Genomic DNA, 20,199 nt, shown 5'->3' on the forward strand with positions numbered 1-20,199 from the left:
TCGATGCAGAGACCAGGCAGCCACACGGTTTGCTCCCTCCCCTCCTTCAGGTCTCCTGCATGTTTCAGAAGTTTAGCAAAGCTTAAACTGATTCTGACTTTCCAAATCAGAAAATTGCTGGGGCAGGGTTAGGGGAGGTTGGAATAAAAGAAAAAAGGGAAAAGAAAAAGGATATTTAAACTTTGAGGTTCTCCTAAAGGCCAGGGTCTAGTTGCTTACTAGTTGGCTTAATCCTCAACCTACAGGATGAGGATGATTATATAACCATTTTACAGATGAGATAACAAAGGTACAGGGAAATTAAGTCATAACCCTAACAAACCTCTAGTAAATGGTAGAGCTTGGTATCCAATCAAAAATCGAACCTCAAAACCTGTCCTTGGCCCACGACATCACAGATATCCAGCTTCCCATTTAGTTGAGAACGAGTTGGGAATGGATGCCCATTACAAAATTCAAATATTTGCAATAGTAAGAAAATCAATATGGCTTATTTTTACAAATTCTTCACCTTGACTCTACCCTAAAATGAAACTTCTTCTGTGTGCTCAACTGTAGGTTAATTAGATTCCAGAGATTCCTGGCAATCTCTCAAGTAATCATCTGGGATCACTTTTGCATGATAAAAATTCCATCGAGTGGCCCACTGCACCCAGATGTTTGTCAGCAAATTTACTCCTTCCAGTTGCTAAGGAGGCATAAACAGAAGATCCTGTCAGTGAAAGAAATGGAAGGAAAGTAATTTGTTAATGGCTTTACTCAACAGTGCCATTTCCAAAAGTCCATGCTGGGTGGCCCAAATATTTAGAAATCCACGCTCCATAGACCTTTAACGATGAGTTGTAAGCCTGGGCCTCGCACAGATGCCTAAGGAAGCTTGGGGTGTGTCCGGCTCCCCCTGTTACTAGGCTGCTATAACCCATCCCCACATTCATTATCTTTCAGTTCTCAGCTCGGCATTTCTTCCTCGCCCCAGCCTGTTCTTCTCCCCTGACCTCTGACTTACGTATTTGCTTTTTCCCTGTTTGGAATCCTTGCTCAAACTAACTTCAATCACTCAAAAACTGTGCTGTGAGGATGGAGGTGAATGCGGGGGGCGGGGGCAGCGACAACCAAGAGACTTATACGGAATTGTTTGTGCCATGCCTCCTGGTCAAGCTCTCCCTCCTGATTTAATGGCGATGGGTTATTCATTAAATGGCCATGACCCATCATGGAGAGGCCGGTTTCTATTGTAGGCCAGTTTTCTATAAACAGTAAATCAGCTCAATAAAGTAGCCGATTTAGAATGTCTTTTCCATGCTGGTTATCTCCGACAGTTGAAGTTTGGGAATTAAATGGTGGTCAGGATATTATGGAGTAGCCCCCTGAGTTTTATTAATTGCCCTCAGTAGGGACTTCCCTGGCAGTCCAGTGGTTAGGACTCTGTGCTTCCACTGCAGGGGACACGGGTGCAATCCCTGCTTGGGGAGCTAAGATCCTGCATGCCCCGAGGTGCGGCCAAAAAAAAAAAAAAAAATTACCATCAATATAATGATAACTTCCAGTTGGAAACGCTTCTCAGGTACTAATTCATCTAAAGTTAATCAATTTAATGCAAATAACAATCTTGAGAGGTCAGTTAGGATTGCACCCATTTTACAAAGGAGGAATGTGAAATAATTTGCCCCAAAGTCCAGTATTAAATATGGGGGATTCAGACTCGGTTTAACTCCAAATCCATTAGGCAACACACCTTCCGATGGCTGGCAACATCCAATGAAAATATTAATTTCTTTCTACATGTACTGGTCCATATATATATATATATATATATATATATATATATATATATATATATGGAGAGAGAAAAAGAGAGAGAGAGAGAAAGAGAGGGAGAGAGAGAGAAACTGCTCTGTCCTGGGCTCAGAACATACAAAAACATTTGATTTTCACTCCCCTGTGATCTAGTTGAAAATGAAAGGCCTATAAAAAGAAAGATAACTAGCATTGCAAGGTGGGTAGTATATCCAAGTGTCAAACATGAATTAGAGGGCTTCCCTGGTGGCACAGTGGTTAAGAATCCGCCTGCCAATGCAGGGAACATGGGTTCCAGCCCCGGTCCGGGAAGATCCCACATGCTGCGGAGAAACTAAGCCCGTGTGCCACAACTACTGAGCCTGCACTCTAGAGCCCGCGAGCCACAACTACCAAGCCCGTGTGCCTCAACTACTGAAGCCCGCGCACTTAGAGCCTGTGCTCCACAACAAGAGAAGCCACCGCAATGAGAAGCCCACTCATCTCAACGAAGAGCGGCCCCCGCTAGCCACAGCTAGAGAAAGCCCGCGTGCAGCAATGAAGACCCAACACAGCCAATAAATAAGTAAATAAAATTTAAAAAAATAAACAAACATGAATTAGAAACAGGCAATGCAGTGTGTGTGTTCAGAACAGAGAGAAATCACTGAGGCCAGGCAGGACCAGGATGGTCTTTTGTGGGGAGAGGATATTGACCTGTACCTGAAAACCTCCTAGGCCACTTGCTATAGGGTTCTTGAATTATATAAAACTTGGGCCAGAGAGTAAGTCTTTTCCATGGTCCCCAGGGAGGAAGTTGAAACAAGGACAATGGAGTATGTGTCATATTAAGGCCCAATTTTTCCTTTTAGAAACAGGTTGATGGGTCATGGACTGTGTGTGCATGGCACAGACTTCAAAACAACTGTCCTAATGTGTAGACATTATTTGGTGTTTATCTGAAATTCAAATTTAGCTCCATCTCCAGTATATTTGCTTCCTAAATCTGGCAGCCCTACTCTCACCACCACATCCTGTTCAGGACTGCCTTCCTTGAATGTTTTCATTGACTCTGAAAAGAAGAACCTTTGGAAATGGGAAGGAGATGGTTCAACTCTGCAGGCCAGGACCTTGATTTGGTCATTGCAGCCAGAGGTGAGTTCAGGGGAGAAAACCTCACATGAATCAGACTCATAAAAGACTGACACATATATTCAAACCAACCAGACTTGTGATGTTCCAAGCCACCAAGCTTTTGCCCAGTGCCTGGAATGCCCTTCTTCCCATCCCTCACCATTTGCTTAGTAAACTCATTCATCCATTATTTATTTATTTATTTACCTGCCGGGTAACAGTGACAAGTTGTCCTTGGGTGTCCCATCGTTGTCTAGGCTCCATGAGGAGACCACTCTTCTACCAACTTACTGTCTCTCCAGGTAAGTCTAAATTCATTTGGCTTGGCCTACATCTTTTTTTACGTTTCAACCAACAGTGACAACAATACACAGTTATTGAGTGTCTGCTTTGTGTCAGAAGTTTTGCTAAGTCCCAGGGAGATAGAGGCTCCGATAGTGGGACACCCCATATGGCAAGGGATCCTCAGGGGAAAGAGACAACTAAAAAGACAATTCTTCTGCCATGTGGTGCGTGCTGTGATCACAGTAAGCACAGATATTTGAACTTGGGGGCTCCAATGAGGGTCATGCCTTACCCCCAATAGCTTGGAAATGCAAGAAATAGATTCATTCATGAGCGTTTAATCTATAGAATCAATGCACAAGGGGTCAGAGTAGACAAGCAAGGACAAATGAAGGAGATGGAATAACCTCTAAGGCACCACCCAGCTGTGAAATCCTGGGACTCTGTGTTCTACGCTCACACCAGAAGACTATCTTATGCTGCACCTACTGCATACCACACACTGGGCCAGGTCTTTCTATGCATAATCTCCTTTACTGGATCCCCAGATCTCTGCATTTCACTCCATGGATTGAACCTTATAAATAATAATTTTACAGGTAGATAATGATGCAAGATTTTCTTCATTTTCCCCAGGGTCATAGAGCTAAATAGTTGCAGAGTAGGCATTAGAAAAGCAGTCTCCAGATTCCCATCTCTGCCGTAAGACACTAACTACCCAGACACAGGAGTGTGGTCTGCAGTTGCAAAAATAAAACTTGGCTAAAGTAAGACTCGCTTACCTGCCACTTAACTGACACCTTCCCAGATTGTGTGCAAACTGCTTTTAAAACAATTAAGTGCGTATATTTGGTTATTATATTCTACATACAAGCAGACAATTGGGTCAAGAAGAGAGGTGGTGGTTTTATATGCTTATCACTTTGTTTTTTAAATACAAAACCTGTGCAGGGCGTGTTACTTTTAAACATCCTGCCCCAGTTGTGAGCTCACTCTTGGCTTTTCCACAACAGTGTTCTTTAAGGTGATGCCCAGAGACTCTTCGCCTCTGTCTTTTGCCCACAGTCACCTATCTGCTGAGCTACTGGAGAAACCAGCCTCTTGGAGCCAATGGGAGCAGCCTGAAAACAGGCTTTAGCATCAGGGGAACAAGGGTTTCTGACTCCAGTGACATCTGCTTTGGGTTTCTCTGGGAAATCACTAAACCTCCCTTAGGTTTTTAAAGTGTCCATTTCAAGTTAACTATACTTCTGCCTTTTATAGATAGACTTGCCACCTCTCTGACCCGAGTAATACCCCTGCAGTCAGCACAGAATAGTGAAGTATATTATTATAAGTTGTCCATAAGTAAAATAAAACGATAGCTCATCAAGACCTGCTATATGAGGAGAGATAAAGCCTGGCTCTGATTCTTCCTATGTATTAAAAATCAACTGCAGCAGACTCTCATATTTGAGGAAATTATTTTATTCCCAATGGAACAGGAGGTTGAAGTGTTTATACTTTCCAGCTACTTACTGTAAAAGAAGGAAGCCTTCAAGAGCAAGTTGACAGAGAGAGTGGGGGTTGGTTCCAATGGCCATCAACATTGACCTTCCTGGAAAGGAATGATTTCTTTGATGGCCTTGCTCATGGCTTTCAGGGTTCTTTTTGTGCAATGGAGTGGGAGGTAACTACCTTTTAGACGTTTTTCAAACGCTGGCTGAATAGGATGGCTGGGCAAGGACTGTGTGGATAGGGCAATGCTGTCATTTGTTAACCACTTACTAAGTGCTCTACTGAACACATTGCGGGGGGGTCTGCATTTAATCCTTAAACCAGCCCCATGAGGATAAAACAGTTATGACTGATAGATGTGGAAGCTCAGATTATGGCGGTGTTTCCAATCTTCTTCCCATCACAGCACCTCCTTGAGGGCTGAGAGGACCAGTCTCCTGGCTCACGGGTACACCTCTCATGGTGCACTGGAGGGAGAGCTCGAGTTTGGACAGGGTTAAGTATCTTGCCTGAGGTAAGAATGAGGCTGAGCTGAGTTTAATTTTGCTTTTTTAATCTTATTTTATTTTTCTTAATATAGCAGGTTCTTATTAGTTATCTATCTTATACATAGTAGTGCCTATATGTCAATCCCAATCTCCCAATTCATCACACCACCACCACCCTGAGCTGAGTTTTAAACCCAAGGCTGTGACTATAAAAACTGGGTTCCTAATCACTACCCTGTAATAGAGTGTACCATCAAATTATATGTATGGCATTGTAAAATTCTCACAAACATCCCCAAAGGATGGATTATACTTGTCTTTATCTTAAGAGTGAATACAGCTGAGTCCGTCTATGATGCTGATGTTGGGACATTGGGCAAACCCTCACTTTATTGGGTTATCCTATTAGATTATATTTTCAATGTTCAGTGCTCTTAGGGTTACCATTTGACTAATGTTTTAATGGAAATCTCATTGGCTACCTTGCAGAAAGGTTCCACTGTATGGTCACTCTGAGTGGGAGGATATTGGAGGTGGGAGCAAAGCCAAGCAAACAGCACAGCCTCTACTACACTAAAAAGATGGGGAAATCACTCCTTCAGGCTAATTTAATGTACCCCAGGGTCATCTGGGAAAGGAAGTACATTCCCTGGCAATTTTTCCTTTTTATACATCTGAGTCCACTGAGAAGCTGGTAGGAGGATATTCCTCCAAAGACCAGCTAGTCAGTATCTAGCCTCCCGCGTGTCACCATCCCGTCCACAGGACACAGATGCGACATGTGAGCAGGGCTTCTCATCTGAGTGTTCCTTGTTAGTCTAGTCCTCCCTGCTCTGTGTTCAGTTGACTAGAAGCTTGTATGGGTGTGAAAGTTAAAGATCTCATGTGCTTTGTCCCTCTACCTGGAGACAAAATCTTTCCCTGGGTTTTCTTCCTCCAAGTTATATTTTTCATCTTGTGAGTGTTTATTGCTTACTCACCTAGAACGTTAGATTCAATGTCAACAGAGGAAAGAGGAAAAGCAACTAAATATGTTAAGGATAACAGGACTCTACACAAGATTTAATCCTAAGGAAACTCCTCCCATTTCAGTGGTATTTACTCTCAGTTAAGCATTGAAGGAAGCAAGAGGTGTGTACCTATTAACAAGACCATGAAGGATGGAGAGTCAAGCTGTGGCTGTGAGCTGCCCATCACAGCAGCTGACCTAGGCCTTGTTCAAGGAGCCTAGAACTTGGACGTGCCTCTCCATGAAGCCAATTCCCCAGCAGAAAAAGGGACATGGACACAAAGTTGCAACACCCCACACTAAAAGTATTTAGTCAGACTTTACCCAATGTTTACCCAACTACTCCTTAACCTGTGCCTTAGAAAACCGGCCCATTACTGGCAGCAGAAACAGTTCTTGTTTACTACTACATGCCTTCTGGTTTGTCTTGAAAGCAGGGGCTTTTTCAGACAAGGCCATTTTTTTCAATGTTGAAAATGAGAATCTCTGAAGAGAAAAGTGAATATCCGATCTCTATATATCACTACTCACCTCAAGAGAATTGGACCAGGAGCCCCACCCAGCAAAGGGGAAATTGTGCCAAATGTGTTTCCAAGGACAAAATCAGTAGGAACTAAAACTGAGTATACCATTCTGTTCAGTTTGTGAGAACGTTCCATTGCATTGTTAAAGCTGAGAAGATGGTTCCAAGTCACATGACTATAGTCAATGCCCAGACCTAGAGCAAAACCACTAAACAGTAGGGTTTACACCATAACCAAGAGATTTAAGAGAATGAAAATTATGTAAATATGCCCCTCCCTCCAAACTTGACAGAGAGGTGATTTAAAAAAAATAAAACAAAGAAACTTTGCTTTTGCTGGGCTGAAAGAAACACAAGAAAAAGAACAAGAGAGTAAATCATTGGTCAGGATGGCTGATGGAAAGTCCAACCCCAGGGGTAGGAGGGAGAGAAACCCTCCAAAGGGTTTGAGGATCTGGGAGTAGGAAGACTTGTGTCTCCATAGCAATGGAGAGTCCTGCAAGAAAACATTCTCACAGAGAGCCCTGTGGCGACATACAGGGCCATCCCAGAATAGCAGTGGCCACAGGGCAAGTCCAGCCAGAGGGACCCTCTGAGATGGACGGCCACCTCCCACATTTCTTTCATCAGCAGAGCAGCTCAGAAGAGCAGCAAACGTCTTCCCATGGCTTCCCTCCTCCCCTTCTCCCTGAGATGGGGCAAGAGTTTGGCTGAGAAAAAGGCAATGGACTAAGAACAGCCTTATAGTGGATAGACCTGGAAGCCACAGGAAGACTACAGACATCAGCAGTGGGTGGCAGTGAGGACAGATACCCAAAGCCAAAGCCAGCTCAGAAGAGGCTCTTCCCAAGAAGGACCTCTCAGTTGCTCATCCCCTAAATGTTAAGGTCATGCATAAGAGTGACAGGAACCAAGATCATTCATAGGGAGAAAATTTAAAAAAAAAAAAGAAAAGTGGGAAGAGAAGAAAAATCTTGACTAAGAATTTACTCAAGGACTGGGTTTCCTGTGTCTAGAGTCACATCCTGACGGCTCTCGCCATGGTGTGCTGGGGCCTCGGAGAGCATCTGCTGGTCTTGGTTCACTGGCGAGGGCAATCAGTGCCCCCAGTAGTGCCCAGATCAGAAACGCCCTTGCTGGCTCCTAGATGGAGTGGGCTGTCAGGCACCTTTCCTCAAACACCTCAGGAGGTTGGTACCTGCCATGGTGTATTAAAGACCCTATTCTCTTTCTTCTACGGCTACTACAAAGTTCTGGGGAAGGAAACACTCCCAAAGTAGACTGCCACGGCAAGGGGCAAATTCTCCAGCAGAAGAACTGAGAAGATTAAGGGTATGTATGGGGGCTTGAAGTCACGTGGAGGGAGGTTTGTTTAAATGCTAACCTGTGGCACTTCCCTGGTGGCGCAGTGGTTGGGAGTCTGCCTGCCAACGCAGGGGACACGGGTTCGAGCCCTGGTCCGGGAAGATCCCACATGCCACGGAGCAACTAAGCCCGTGCACCACAACTACTGAGCTTGCACTCTAGAACCCACGAGCCACAACTACTGAGCCTGCGCTCTAAAGCCTGTGAGCCACAACTACTGAGCCCACGTGCTGCAACTACTGAAGCCCGCGCGCCTAGAGCCCGTGCTCCACAACAAGAGAAGCCACCACAATGAGAAGCCCTCACACCGCAATGAAGAGTAGCCCCCACTCGCCACACCTAGAGAAAGCCCGCGCGCAGCAACAAAGACCCAACACAGCCAAAAGTAAATAAATAAATTTTTTTTAAAAAGCTAACGTGTGTTTTATTTTTTTAAAAAAAGGCTAGGATTTAAACCAGAAGTAATTGAATTTATCTTGAATTAGAAAAATTTAGTTTTCTATTACCAAGTAGAAATTAGGGCTCGTGAGTTGATTTAATTCAATTATAGAGAATAAAATTACTCCTCAGGCCATTGACATGTGTGTTAGTAAAAACTTACTCTCTCAATATATTTTAATGTCAATTCAGTTACTGTTTCAATTTTATCTCAAATTTCAGAATGAGAGGCTTGATGTCCTCTTAAAGGAGTTTTCACCCTCAGTGCAGGAATCAGAGGGACCTTTTTAGAAGGTGTAGTGGTGGGCATTGCAGTTGTCACCCCAGGATCCACGCCATCCTTCCCTCACTGTGAAGCAGCTGTGGTGATTGCATCTCCGGGTGAGCCCACCTCCACACTGCAGGGACCGGTTCAGAAAAGCCAAGCCTCAGACAGCGGGCACTTGACTTCTCCCAGGTCAGAGGGGCTGGTTATAGGCGACCAGCCAGCCCCGAGGACTGGCCTCCTCTCTCTGGAGATGGACGCTGAAACACGGAGCCCGTCTCAGTTTGAAAGTGTCACCATAGTTGGTAAAGAAAAGATGTCTGACAAGTTACTAAATCAAACTGACTCTGAGACCACTGTTTCTGACCTTTCTAGCGCCGAGTCAATCTATCTCTTTTATTGTTTAACCCAGTCTGAGTTGGGCTTTGTGTTACGTGCAACCGAAAACCCCTGCAATGTTGCAGTTGGAGAGGGGACTTTCTCAGCTCCTAAATCTAAATCTGAACGTATGAGTAAGGCAGGGCCTCACAATAGTTACCTCATACTTTAATGCCTTTTTTCTAGAAGAGTATTCAGTGAGAAAAAAACAACAAAGGAATAAAAGCAAATTCTATGAAGTGAAAACCCCAGGGTATCCCTTGTCTTCCATACCTATCTTCCCTCCAACCTGTGGCATAATTCTCCCAGTAACCTCTGCGCAATGGATCTATCTTGCGTTCCCTTCCTCCCTCTTCTTTTCTTCCTTAAAGACAGGAGGGGAGAAAGAGAGAGAAAGAAGGCAGGTCAGCAGGCAGTCAGGCACCAGCTTCCTGCTTCTGATCGGGTGCATGGAACATTCCTTATTAGCTCTTACATAAAACTAAGAATGTGTACGCCCATTGTTTGGGGGTATTGGGTGACTCCAAGAGAACAATCCATTCCACAAATTCCACCAACAACTCATGACCAGGTGATGCAAGCAGGGCAACACAATGCACACTGATTGTTCCATCTGTCAGGGATATCAGGGCTGGTGGCTGCAGGATTATTATATTTCACTCACCCGGTTTCCCTCTCACACACCACTCCTAGACTCTTCCAGTCACCTCCCAGGCCAGAGTTTAGAACAAGCCACTGGACAGGACACTTATCAAAGTGCAAACATTGACTTTACAATGTGGCAGTTAAAAATAACCTGCCAGACCTCTGAGTGCGTCAAGGAAGGCCGTTGTCTTGTGTGGTGTGCCCAAGACTTCCTCCTCAAGGCCTCCTCTCCCACATTCTTCTTCTTTTCTATTCATTAAAAAAACTTTTTTTTATTGAAGCATAGTTGATTTACTATGTTGTCTTAATTTCAAGTGTACAGCAATGTGATACATACATATATTCTTTTTCATATTCTTTTCTTTTACAGTTTATCACAGGATATTGAATGTAGTTCCCTGTGCTATACAGTAGTACCTTGTTGTTTATCTATTTTACTTATAGTAGTTTGTATCTGCTAATCCCAAACTCCTAATTTATCCCCTACCTTCTTTCCCTTTTGGTAACCATAAATTTGTTTTCTATGTCTGTGAGTCTGTTTTGTAAATAAATTTTGTAAGAAAGTTTTGTAAATAAGTTCATTTGTGTCATATTTTAGATTCCACATATAAGTGATACCATGTGATATGTGTCTTTCTCTTTCTGGCTTGCGTCACTTAGTAGTGCACATTCTTCTATTTCCTTTCTGTGGCTGCAAACTGACGAAGGTCAAAGGGGACCACTGTCTTTAGGATGTCAGATTTTTAAGTTTCTGTCCTTTCCCATTTACTCTTTGCCTTTTTGGGATAGCAGACAAATCCCAAACTGCCTGGGGCACAGAGTAACAATGCACAGGAACCTACTAGCATTTATTTATTTGTTTGTTTGTTTGTTTGTTTACTAGCATTTCTTTATTTCTTTATTTTTGCATCCAGAGGCATGTGGATCCTAGAAAAGAGGTACAATTCTCCAGACTTGGTTTCAGTTCCAAAGCTGACCATGAGGTCAGGAGGACATCTGAGGCTAAAGTAAATCAACTTTATAAAAATAAAAATTAATAAATAAATTAATAAAAATTTTTTAAAAGTAGCCCATAACTGGAAACAACCAAAATTTCCCTCAATAGCTGAGTGGTTAAACACACTGTGGTACATCCTGTAAAAAAATTAATAAACAGAAACCTCAATTAAATAGAATCCAGAAGGGGGAGCTCTCATGCCCCGGATGACAGCCACGCCCCAAGGGAAGAGGAAAAACTCCTTTCTTTCCTGTCAAGGACTCAGCCAATGAAAAGCCATGGACTCTCCGTTTACTGTAGCCTTCCCAACCTCCTCTGCCTTCAGTAAGTATTCGTCCCTTGCCTGGGGACCTGCACGTGGCTCACCGAGGTTGCAAACCCCAAAATGCAATTCTCGGCTGATACCAAATAAACCCATCTTTGCTGGAGAAATAATCTGGCTGTCTATTTCTTTAAGGTCGGCAATCCATACCATGAAATACCATTCATCAATAACAGGGAATGATGTTTATAGAACATTCTCAAGATGAGAAAATTAGAAATGGAAAACATTAGTGGTTGCCAGGGGTTAGGGACGGGGAGAGTGATATGACATGCATGGGTAGAATAAGGGGGATCTTTGTGGTCATGGACTAGCCCTGTATCTTGACCGCACTGGTGATTACATGATTTTATATATGTGATAAAATGGCATGGATTTATACACATGCATTTGTACCAATGTCAAATTCCTGGATTTGATAATGTACTATAATTATGTAAGATGGGGGGGTGACTGGGGGGAGAATTCACCGGATCACTTTGTACTATTTTTTGCAACTTCCCGTGAACCTATCATTTTTTCTAAAATACATTTTTGTGGCCTCTCCCGTTGCGGAGCACAGGCTCCGGACGCGCAGGCTCAGCGGCCATGGCTCACGGGCCCAGCCGCTCCGCGGCACGTGGGATCTTCCCGGACCGGGGCACGAACCCGTGTCCCCTGCGTCGGCAGGCGGACTCTCAACCACTGCGCCACCGGGGAAGCCCTATAATTTTTTTTTAAATACATTTTTTAAACCCTACTAAGAGTTCCTGGACCTGAGCCAGATGCTGTGAATTCTGTAGTTTGGGCTACCCAACGCCCCTTTACCAATGATCTCCTGTTCACTGTGTCAGTACTTCCCTCTTTGCCACTCCCAGCCCAGGGTTTTCCAAGTACCTGAGGGATAAGGCAGGGAGAAGTCATGTTTCATTAATTAAGGGGCAACACTGATCCCCTGAGTTGATAACACGTAGGCCCCCATCCCTCCCTCCAAGTCCACATTTCATTTTGACTTTTCACTTTCACGTTGTATTTGCTGATCATTTTGCTTCCAAATGCCCTCGTGTGTAGCCCTGTTTTCACCTCCTTTCGTTACCCCCTCCGCCTTTTGTCTCCTGTCCGCTCCAATCATAGCCTCCAGGGGTTCTGACTCGGCCTGGTCTCCATCCTCCTCTCCCTTGTCGCTCATGAGGCCCCGAGGAGATCCCAGGCCCACACCTCCCCTCTCCTCTGGCCCCCACCTCACCATCTCAGTGAGAACGGGGTTCCCTCCACCTGCGCCCCGGGTGTGAGTCCCCAGCACTCGCTGTGTCCGTGATGTCTGCTCTCTGCTGTCTTCAGCCTGACCTCCCTGCTGGCTTCTCCACTGACACACAGACTCAAGTTTCTCTCCTCTTATAAAAACGAACATATGCCCCAACGCTTTGCCTCTTGCTAACCATTGCTCTATCTCTCTGCTCTTGTCGGCCAAGTTTCTGGTAAGAATATTCTGCCCTGTTTGGCTCTGTGCTTCCTCCCCTTTAATGAAACACGCGGTCCTCGGCCATCTGACCTCTGCCTTATTGAAACGTCTGGGATTCCCGATTGCAAAATGGAAAGGACTCGTGTCAGTCTCATTACCCTTGGGCCCTGTGTGCTGTCCCACGCTGCCGTCCATTCCCTCCCCCAAAACACTCTCCTCTTGGACTTCCTGCCGTCAGGCTCCTGGCCTTCCTCCCACCTCTCCGTCCACTTGGTCTCTTTGGCTGGGGCTTCTCCTTCTGTCCTGCTTCTCAGGATCCATGCCCAGCCTTCTACTCGTCTCTACACTCTAACTGGGAAATTTCAAAATCCATGATTTCACTCATGATTTCACGGACCAGGCTAGGTCCGTGTTTCCTGGGCTTCAGGCCCCTCCCTGAGGCCTCCGCCTGGCCCTTCAAGTTCAGCACGTCCAAACTGAGCATAGCCTTTATCCCCTCCCCCACCCTCCGTCTGCAGCCCTTCCTTCTCTTCCTCCTGTATCCCCTGAAGGGAAGGGTGGCACCAACCAGCCAGTCGCCCTGCATCCCTCTTCCTCAACCTCCATTCAAACTAAGCCCTTCCGGTTTTAGCTTTCACAGCTCTCCCACACCCTCCCGTACTCTGACACCCCTTGTTCCACCAGACTCCCAGCTGGTTTTTCCCCAGGCTTCTCCACACTCCTAGCCCCCAGACAAAAATTTGGTCTGGTTATACTTGCTGAAAATCTCGCCTTGGATTCTCCTGGTCTTCCTGGTGAAAAACAACTGTCTCGACGCAGCATCCTCGAGGTCATGCTTCCTGCCTCTCTCCAGGCTCCACTCCCATCACACACATGCCCTTGGCTCCAACCATTCTCACCCACTGGCAGTTCCCCAAGTGCACCCTCACCCCTGCCACTGACTCCTGCGCTGGCCTTCAGACTCGGCTCAGTTGGGTGTCGCTTCTCATGGAAACGCTTCCCAAGGTGCCCAGACTGAGTTAGCATCATTGTCCACAGGTACACTGAGGTCGCAGCGATGCATATCTCCACTGTGTCGTCCATGACATTGAACTAGACTCACGGGCAAGGGTAATGTCCCCCACCTTTTTTTGCATAGCATTTTTTCCCTGGATTTTATTTTATTTTGAAATACTTCAAATCGTTAGGAAACTTGAAGTAATGGAACAATAAACTTTCATATACCTTTCACCAAAATTCACCATTTGTTAACATTTTGCCCCATTGTGCACGCCTCCTTCGTCTCCCTCTTGTCCTACCTCTATAAAGCCTTTATAGACTGTACTGGGTTGAATAGCATCCCCCCAGAATTCATGTCTACCCAGTACCTGTGAATATGACCTTATTTGGAAATAGGGTCTTTGCAGATATAATCAAGATAAGATGAAGACATACTGGATTAAGATGGGCCCTAATTCAATGACTGGTGTCCTTATAAGAAGAGGGAAATTTGGACAAAGACACACAGAAAGAATATCACATGAAGATAGACGCAAAGATATAGCTGCAAACCAAGGAATGCCAAAGATTGCTGGCAGCCACATGCAGCCCAGCCGGAAGACGCAAGGAAGGACCCTCCTCTACAGGATTCAGAGGACACGTGGTCCTGTCACCACCCTGATTTCAGACTTCTAGCCTCCAAAACGATGAGAAAATAAACTTCTATTAGCTAATAAAATAATCTTATATGTGTATACACCTATATATATACAATATAGATATTAATATATCTATTAGTATAAAATATAAAATCAATGTATAAAGAAAATAGATACTACTATATTAACAGATATACATTTTTTTTTTTTTTTGCGGTACGCGGGCCTCTCACCGTTGTGGCCTCTCCCGTTGCGGAGCAACAGGCTCCGGACGCGCAGGCTCAGCGGCCATGGCTCACGGGCCCAGCCGCTCCATGGCATGTGGGATCTTCCCAGACCGGGGCACGAACCCGTGTCTCCTGCATCGGCAGGTGGACTCTCAACCACTGCGCCATCAGGGAAGCCCACATTTTTTCTTTTACTGAACCATTTGAAAGTAAGCTTTAGGCATCATGACATTTACCTCGTAATACTTTAGTAATATGTATCTTCTAAGAATAAAAACTTATTCATATAAGTTACAATATCATTATCATACTCCAAAAATGTAACATTTATACAGTTATATAGAATATATGTAATATAGAGAATATATGTAATATAGAGAATATAATATATAATAATACGATATAGAGCAGATATTCAAACTTCCCAAACTTCCTAACAATGACATTTATAGCTTTTTACAAAAAATTCAGGCTCAATCAGGGTTCATTCATTGTATTTAATTATCACGTTTCTAGAATCTCTTTATCCTGCAATAGTTCCCTGCCTTTTTTCTTTTCTTGACATTGACATTTTTAGAGTGTCCAGGTCAGTTTTGTACATCGCCCCCGAATTTGGATTTGTCTAATTGTTTCCTTGTGATTAGATTCAGGTTAAGCAAGTTTGGCAGGAACTACCAGGATGATATGGTGCCCTCTCTTGTGCATCACATCAGGAGGGACATGGTGACATTTGATTTGGTTAACAGTGTCCACTATTGGAATTGGTAAGTTTGATCATGTGGTTAAGGTGGAAGACGGTGTCTTATTGTATTCCCAATACTTATCAATAGGCCTGTGAGCCCTTAACTCTTCCTTAAATGCATGAATGAGACTGACGGATTACAGTGGTCTGCACTGAAACTAAAAAATTTGAAAATTTGGCAAAACATGCAATTTCTTATTAACCATCTACATCACCTCTTATTCGTGGACATCACTGGGGCACAGTGACTTTGCCATCCCCACTGCTACAATGTTATGTTCTACACTAAAATGTGCAATCTATTGTGCAGGCGGAGTAGTGTTGGCTTATATAAAACTCAACTGTGAGCTTAGGAGCCTTGGCGCGTAGCTCTCAGGATGGCTGCATGAAACACTCAAAAATAAAGCAAATGGTGTCTTACTGACTTGAACATCATTATTTTCTTCCAAGATATTTTATTTAGGTCCCAGCCATTTAGGCCAGTTTCCAGAGTGACTTAATATGTTTGTAATAGCAACATTTTGAAATGTTAATTCTGAAAATTGTATGTGTCTCTTTCAATAAACATCCAGCCTTGCTTAAAACCCCAGGGCTTATTGCCTGTAACTCTGCTTCTGTTCATTGTATTTAATCATTGGTCACTATTTTCACAAAGATTCTCAACTTTAATCAAATCCTTAAAGGGAATGTCAGACATTAGGTCATGAACGATTTCAAACATAAAAGGCTCTTGTTATAGAACCAAATACTAATGAAGCCATGCGATTTAGCCAACTCTCCTGAGTTGAACGGCAGCTCCAGAAAGCTACCCGGGATCCAAAAATGATGGATCCTGACTGCTTTAATAGAAGTGGTCGATTCTCACACACACGAGAATGTTCTTCTATGATTTGTGGTTCCTAGTTTTAGGTGCTCAGATATGGGGGGAAAGCTGTAGTGATTGTTCTAATTGGCTTGGTCTGAGTTAACGTCCCACGTTGAATGAGGCACAGGCATAACCACACCGGTAAAGACAGTTGATGAACTCCCCTCTGCTTCAGTGTTTACAGGGTACCGCACGCAGCTCATGGAAGATTGGGTGGCGTTAATAGAAATTTACTGAGTAGAAAACTGTGATCCAGAGACAGCGCCTGTAGCACCGTATCCGCTCCCGGACATCATTCTAACAGAGAATGGGGACAGCCTGGATCACTTTAGAGGAGTGTCATCTCGCAATGGTGTTAAGAGGGAAGTCTTAGGAGCCAAACCACCTGGTTCAAAGTCAGGGTCTGTTACTTACCAGCTGTATAACTCGGGGCACATTACTTAACCGCTCGGTGCCTCGTGTATAAAATGGGGATAATACCAATACTTACTTCATAGGTTTGTTATCAGATATTTATGAGTTAATATATATAAGCTGCTTAAAATGACACCTGGCATATAATATGTAACCAATAAATGTTGATTATTTATTATTTCTAGTGTCATCATTATCATCACCAGCATCATCAGGAACAAATGGTGAGAAGAAAGCAGGGGACGACGAGACGAGTAGGGACATAACTTGTGTCTTCAAAGGCTTGAAATGCTATCGAGAGGAAGAGGGATTAGATGATTTCCATGTGACTCTGGGAGCACATATACTACATCAAAGGGTATAAATTACAGGAATTCAGAATCATGCTCAGTACATGGGGAACATCGTTTCAGTGGTTGGAATTATCTGAAGATCAGAGGCTTGCTCTTAGTGAGAGGTGTCCTAGGTCACTGGGGTATTCAATCCCACCCTGGATGGTCCTTTGGGATTTAAGAGTTAGCTGGAAGAGTAAATCAGATGATTCAAAAGAACCTAGCCTTGTGAATCTATCCTTAAAAACACCATTACAGCATCAACCAGAATTTTAAAGAATGAGTAAAATATAAGAAACTCTACACAAATGAAAAACTCCTCTGTTGCAGTAATGTCACACCTTACATCTCCCAAAGCCACTCTTTCGTCATTCTTCCCGTTTCTACCAGATACCCACACAAACAGGAAAGAGCTGCAGTAAAGAGATTTCAACGGAATAATACATTCAGATGCACCTACAAAAACATAAGAAGCACCTTGTCTCATAGGAGTTTAATTTCTAAAATCCATCAGTGTATATGGTAAAAATCACATATAGACAAAATTGCCCAGAGAAATCTAGGAAGGCACCACCTTGGCAACTGCCTCTTTCGGTTTCCCTCCAGTGTTGGAAATGACGTCTGCTTTTCTGACACAGCATTAAATAAAAGAGTTGGCTTGAATTCAAGTGCCAAGTTCTATGAAAAACATATATATTCAAAGAGTACACTTAGTCAGGGGGAAGAGATATTTGTTCTGTGGGGAGAAGAGACCAATGAGACTCATGTCACCCACGCATTCTCATGTTAGGACATATACTCAGTAGGTGGGACGTCAAGATGAATTCATTGCCCCATTTATATTGCTATTTTTCTATTTCTTGGCTTTTTTTCTACTTATCCAAGTGCACAGAGTTGCAGTTGCTGAAGTTAAATGCATTCCTCTGAACATTTAGGAGCAAGCCAGGGCTTCTTAGTCAGCAATCACTCTCTTTCAGTCCACGGTTTCTGTGGCTACTCCCTGGTCCCTGGAAACGCACTTGATTGCTAACCAGCACCCTCCTTTCTTCCAGGAAAGGCATCCCTTCTTTGAGGGGGACTGCCCCTTCCCCACTGCAGTCGGTGATTCTAGGCTGCCACCAACCATAGTGCCTCACTGGCCACCTGAGAAGGCATGTGACCCAAGCTGGTCCAATTAGAAGCCTCCCCTGGGATTTCTGCACTTGCAACCAGAGGCTAGTTCTCAGTCTATGGGTTTTAGGAAGACAAAGAAGCAGAGAGAGACAGTGTTGAGAGATGGAGAAAGGGTTCCTGGCTCCATTCCTTGCCCTGGTCCCAGTAATCGCTATGGTCCAGCATGCCCCTGCACTTCCCATGATGACCCAATAAAAATCTTTTTGCTTAACTGGGTTTACATTACTTCCAATAAAAGGAGTTTCAATACAGCCCTCAGGAATTTGATTCCTTGATCGGCACTGATCTCAATATTCTCTAGGTAAATGAGAGAGTACACAGAAATAGGCTTGGATGCCTGGTCCCATACTTGATACAGCACATGTTTGGAAATGTGTTCATTTTTAGGCAGGTTTCGTAGAGCCCTGCCAAATATGAAGTGTTGTTTCAAATCCTTTCAAATTATTTAGAGTATCTAATACATGGAAGGAAGGAAGGAAGAAAGAAGGAGAGAGAAAGAAAAGAAAGAAAGAAAGAAAGAAAAAGAAAGAAAGAAAGAAAGAAAGAAAGAAAGAAAGAAAGAAAGAAAGAAAGAAAGAAAGAAAGAAAGAAGAAAGAAAAGAGAGTGAAAGAGAGAGAGGAAAGAAAGAAAGAAAAAGAAAGAAAGAAAAAGAAAGAAAGAAGAAAGAAAGAAAAAGAGAGTGAAAGAGAGAGAGGAAAGAAAGAAAGAAAGAAAGAGAAAGAAAGGAAGGAAGAAAAAGAAAGATAGAGGGAAAATGAAAGGAAACTGTGGCTTAATGAGAGCCCACTCTGCCTTTGCCTCTGTCTTTCAAAGTCTTCAGAAAAAAAGGCTCTTATTTAACCACAACGAGCATTTCCTGGGTGACTGTTGTGCGCAGGTGCTGACGTGGGCTGGAGGAGAGCTATCCACATGGACACACGCAGTCCCTGCCCTCAGGGGGCTCAGCACCCAAAGGATCCTTGAGCTTGAGCCTCCTCACATTTACCTCTAACAGGTTCATTCATTCTTTTCCCCCTATTTATCGGAAACTGAGATAATTTGATATGATTCTTAAGAGTCTAGCTCTCACTCTTCAGTAGGAACACACAATAGCAAAATAACCATCGTGCAATTTCTGAGAATTATGTGAGTAGACATTGCCTTAAACTAAATAAATCTCCCACTTTCAAAGTTGTCTTTCTGGATTGAAAAAATACAAAGCTGAATTAAGGAAACTTACCACCAAAAGTTCACAGCATTTACTTTGGAAGGAAAAAGGCTTCACATCCCCTTCCTACGTGCAGTGTAGTAGACCGTTCGGTCTAATTCCTTTTACAGAGGCCTTGGTTCCACAAGTGGTCCAGGCTCACGTGGTTACAAGTTCCTGGCCCAGGTCCTACTCTGCAAACCCCTGGTCTTTTCCTCTCTCTGCTAGTGAACACAAACCCTCATGGATCTTGGAATTCACAGAACAGATCCCAGGATGTTGAAGAAATTTCCAAGCTGACCTCAGCCACTGACTGAAGCCTTAATGTCCAAAAAGAAACCCTAAAAATTCTCTAGTAAATCAGCAACTCAACTGAGAGAAATGCTTGAAACTTCACTTGCATGGACAAGAATCCGAAATCTTATCTCTCCATCTAGCACATCATCTGAAAAAACGTCAAGTCAGCCAGAGAGGAATTCTGAGAAGCCACCCAGTCAGGGCTTAGACTAGCAGAGCCGAGTACAGTCTACCAGGCATGCAGGCTTAGGAATGTTCTGTACTTGGGATGCAGTTTTACTGCTGGGGGTGGGGGAGGAGGGAGGGAGGGAGGGAGGAGGCCTCTCAGGACATCCTGTCTTTAATAGCCCAGGTAATTTGCCTACACCTATTCAATGCCCACTGCGAGTAAACTGGGGTGACTTGCCAGTTCCTAGACAATAAGGGCGTTGTGCAGGATAGGCAAATACACAAACTCTTCTCTACCTGTGCCCATGGCAGGCATGTTCAAAGCTCAGACTTCTTTTATACCAGGGAAGCCCAGGCACTTGACACTTAGAAGAAACCTTATTACTACCTTTGGATTTGTCCTTTGGGCACTGAGTATCTAATCCCTTTGTAAGATTGGGGGTGAGAAATTTACCAGTTCTGCTGTGTAGCACCAGGAATCCTGTTTGAAGACAGTTTTAATGATAATGAAATGAACAGAAGTCTCACAGGGTGGGAGAGGATTTTCTCAAGTGAGGACCTCAGTAACTCATCATTGAATGCTGGGTATGATGA

General features: G+C 43.9%; 1 non-coding gene across 1 annotated transcript; it reads left to right on the forward strand.

The window, feature by feature from the left end:
- Window positions 1–7,717: 7,717 nt before the first annotated feature.
- On the forward strand, window positions 7,718–7,845 carry LOC132520113 (small nucleolar RNA SNORA3/SNORA45 family). Its single transcript, XR_009540478.1, has one exon. It is a non-coding gene; the product is annotated as a small nucleolar RNA SNORA3/SNORA45 family (small nucleolar RNA).
- The last annotated feature ends 12,354 nt before the right edge of the window (window positions 7,846–20,199 follow it).

This window comes from Lagenorhynchus albirostris, chromosome 4, assembly GCF_949774975.1.
Source record: "Lagenorhynchus albirostris chromosome 4, mLagAlb1.1, whole genome shotgun sequence".
Lineage (NCBI taxonomy): Eukaryota > Metazoa > Chordata > Mammalia > Artiodactyla > Delphinidae > Lagenorhynchus > Lagenorhynchus albirostris.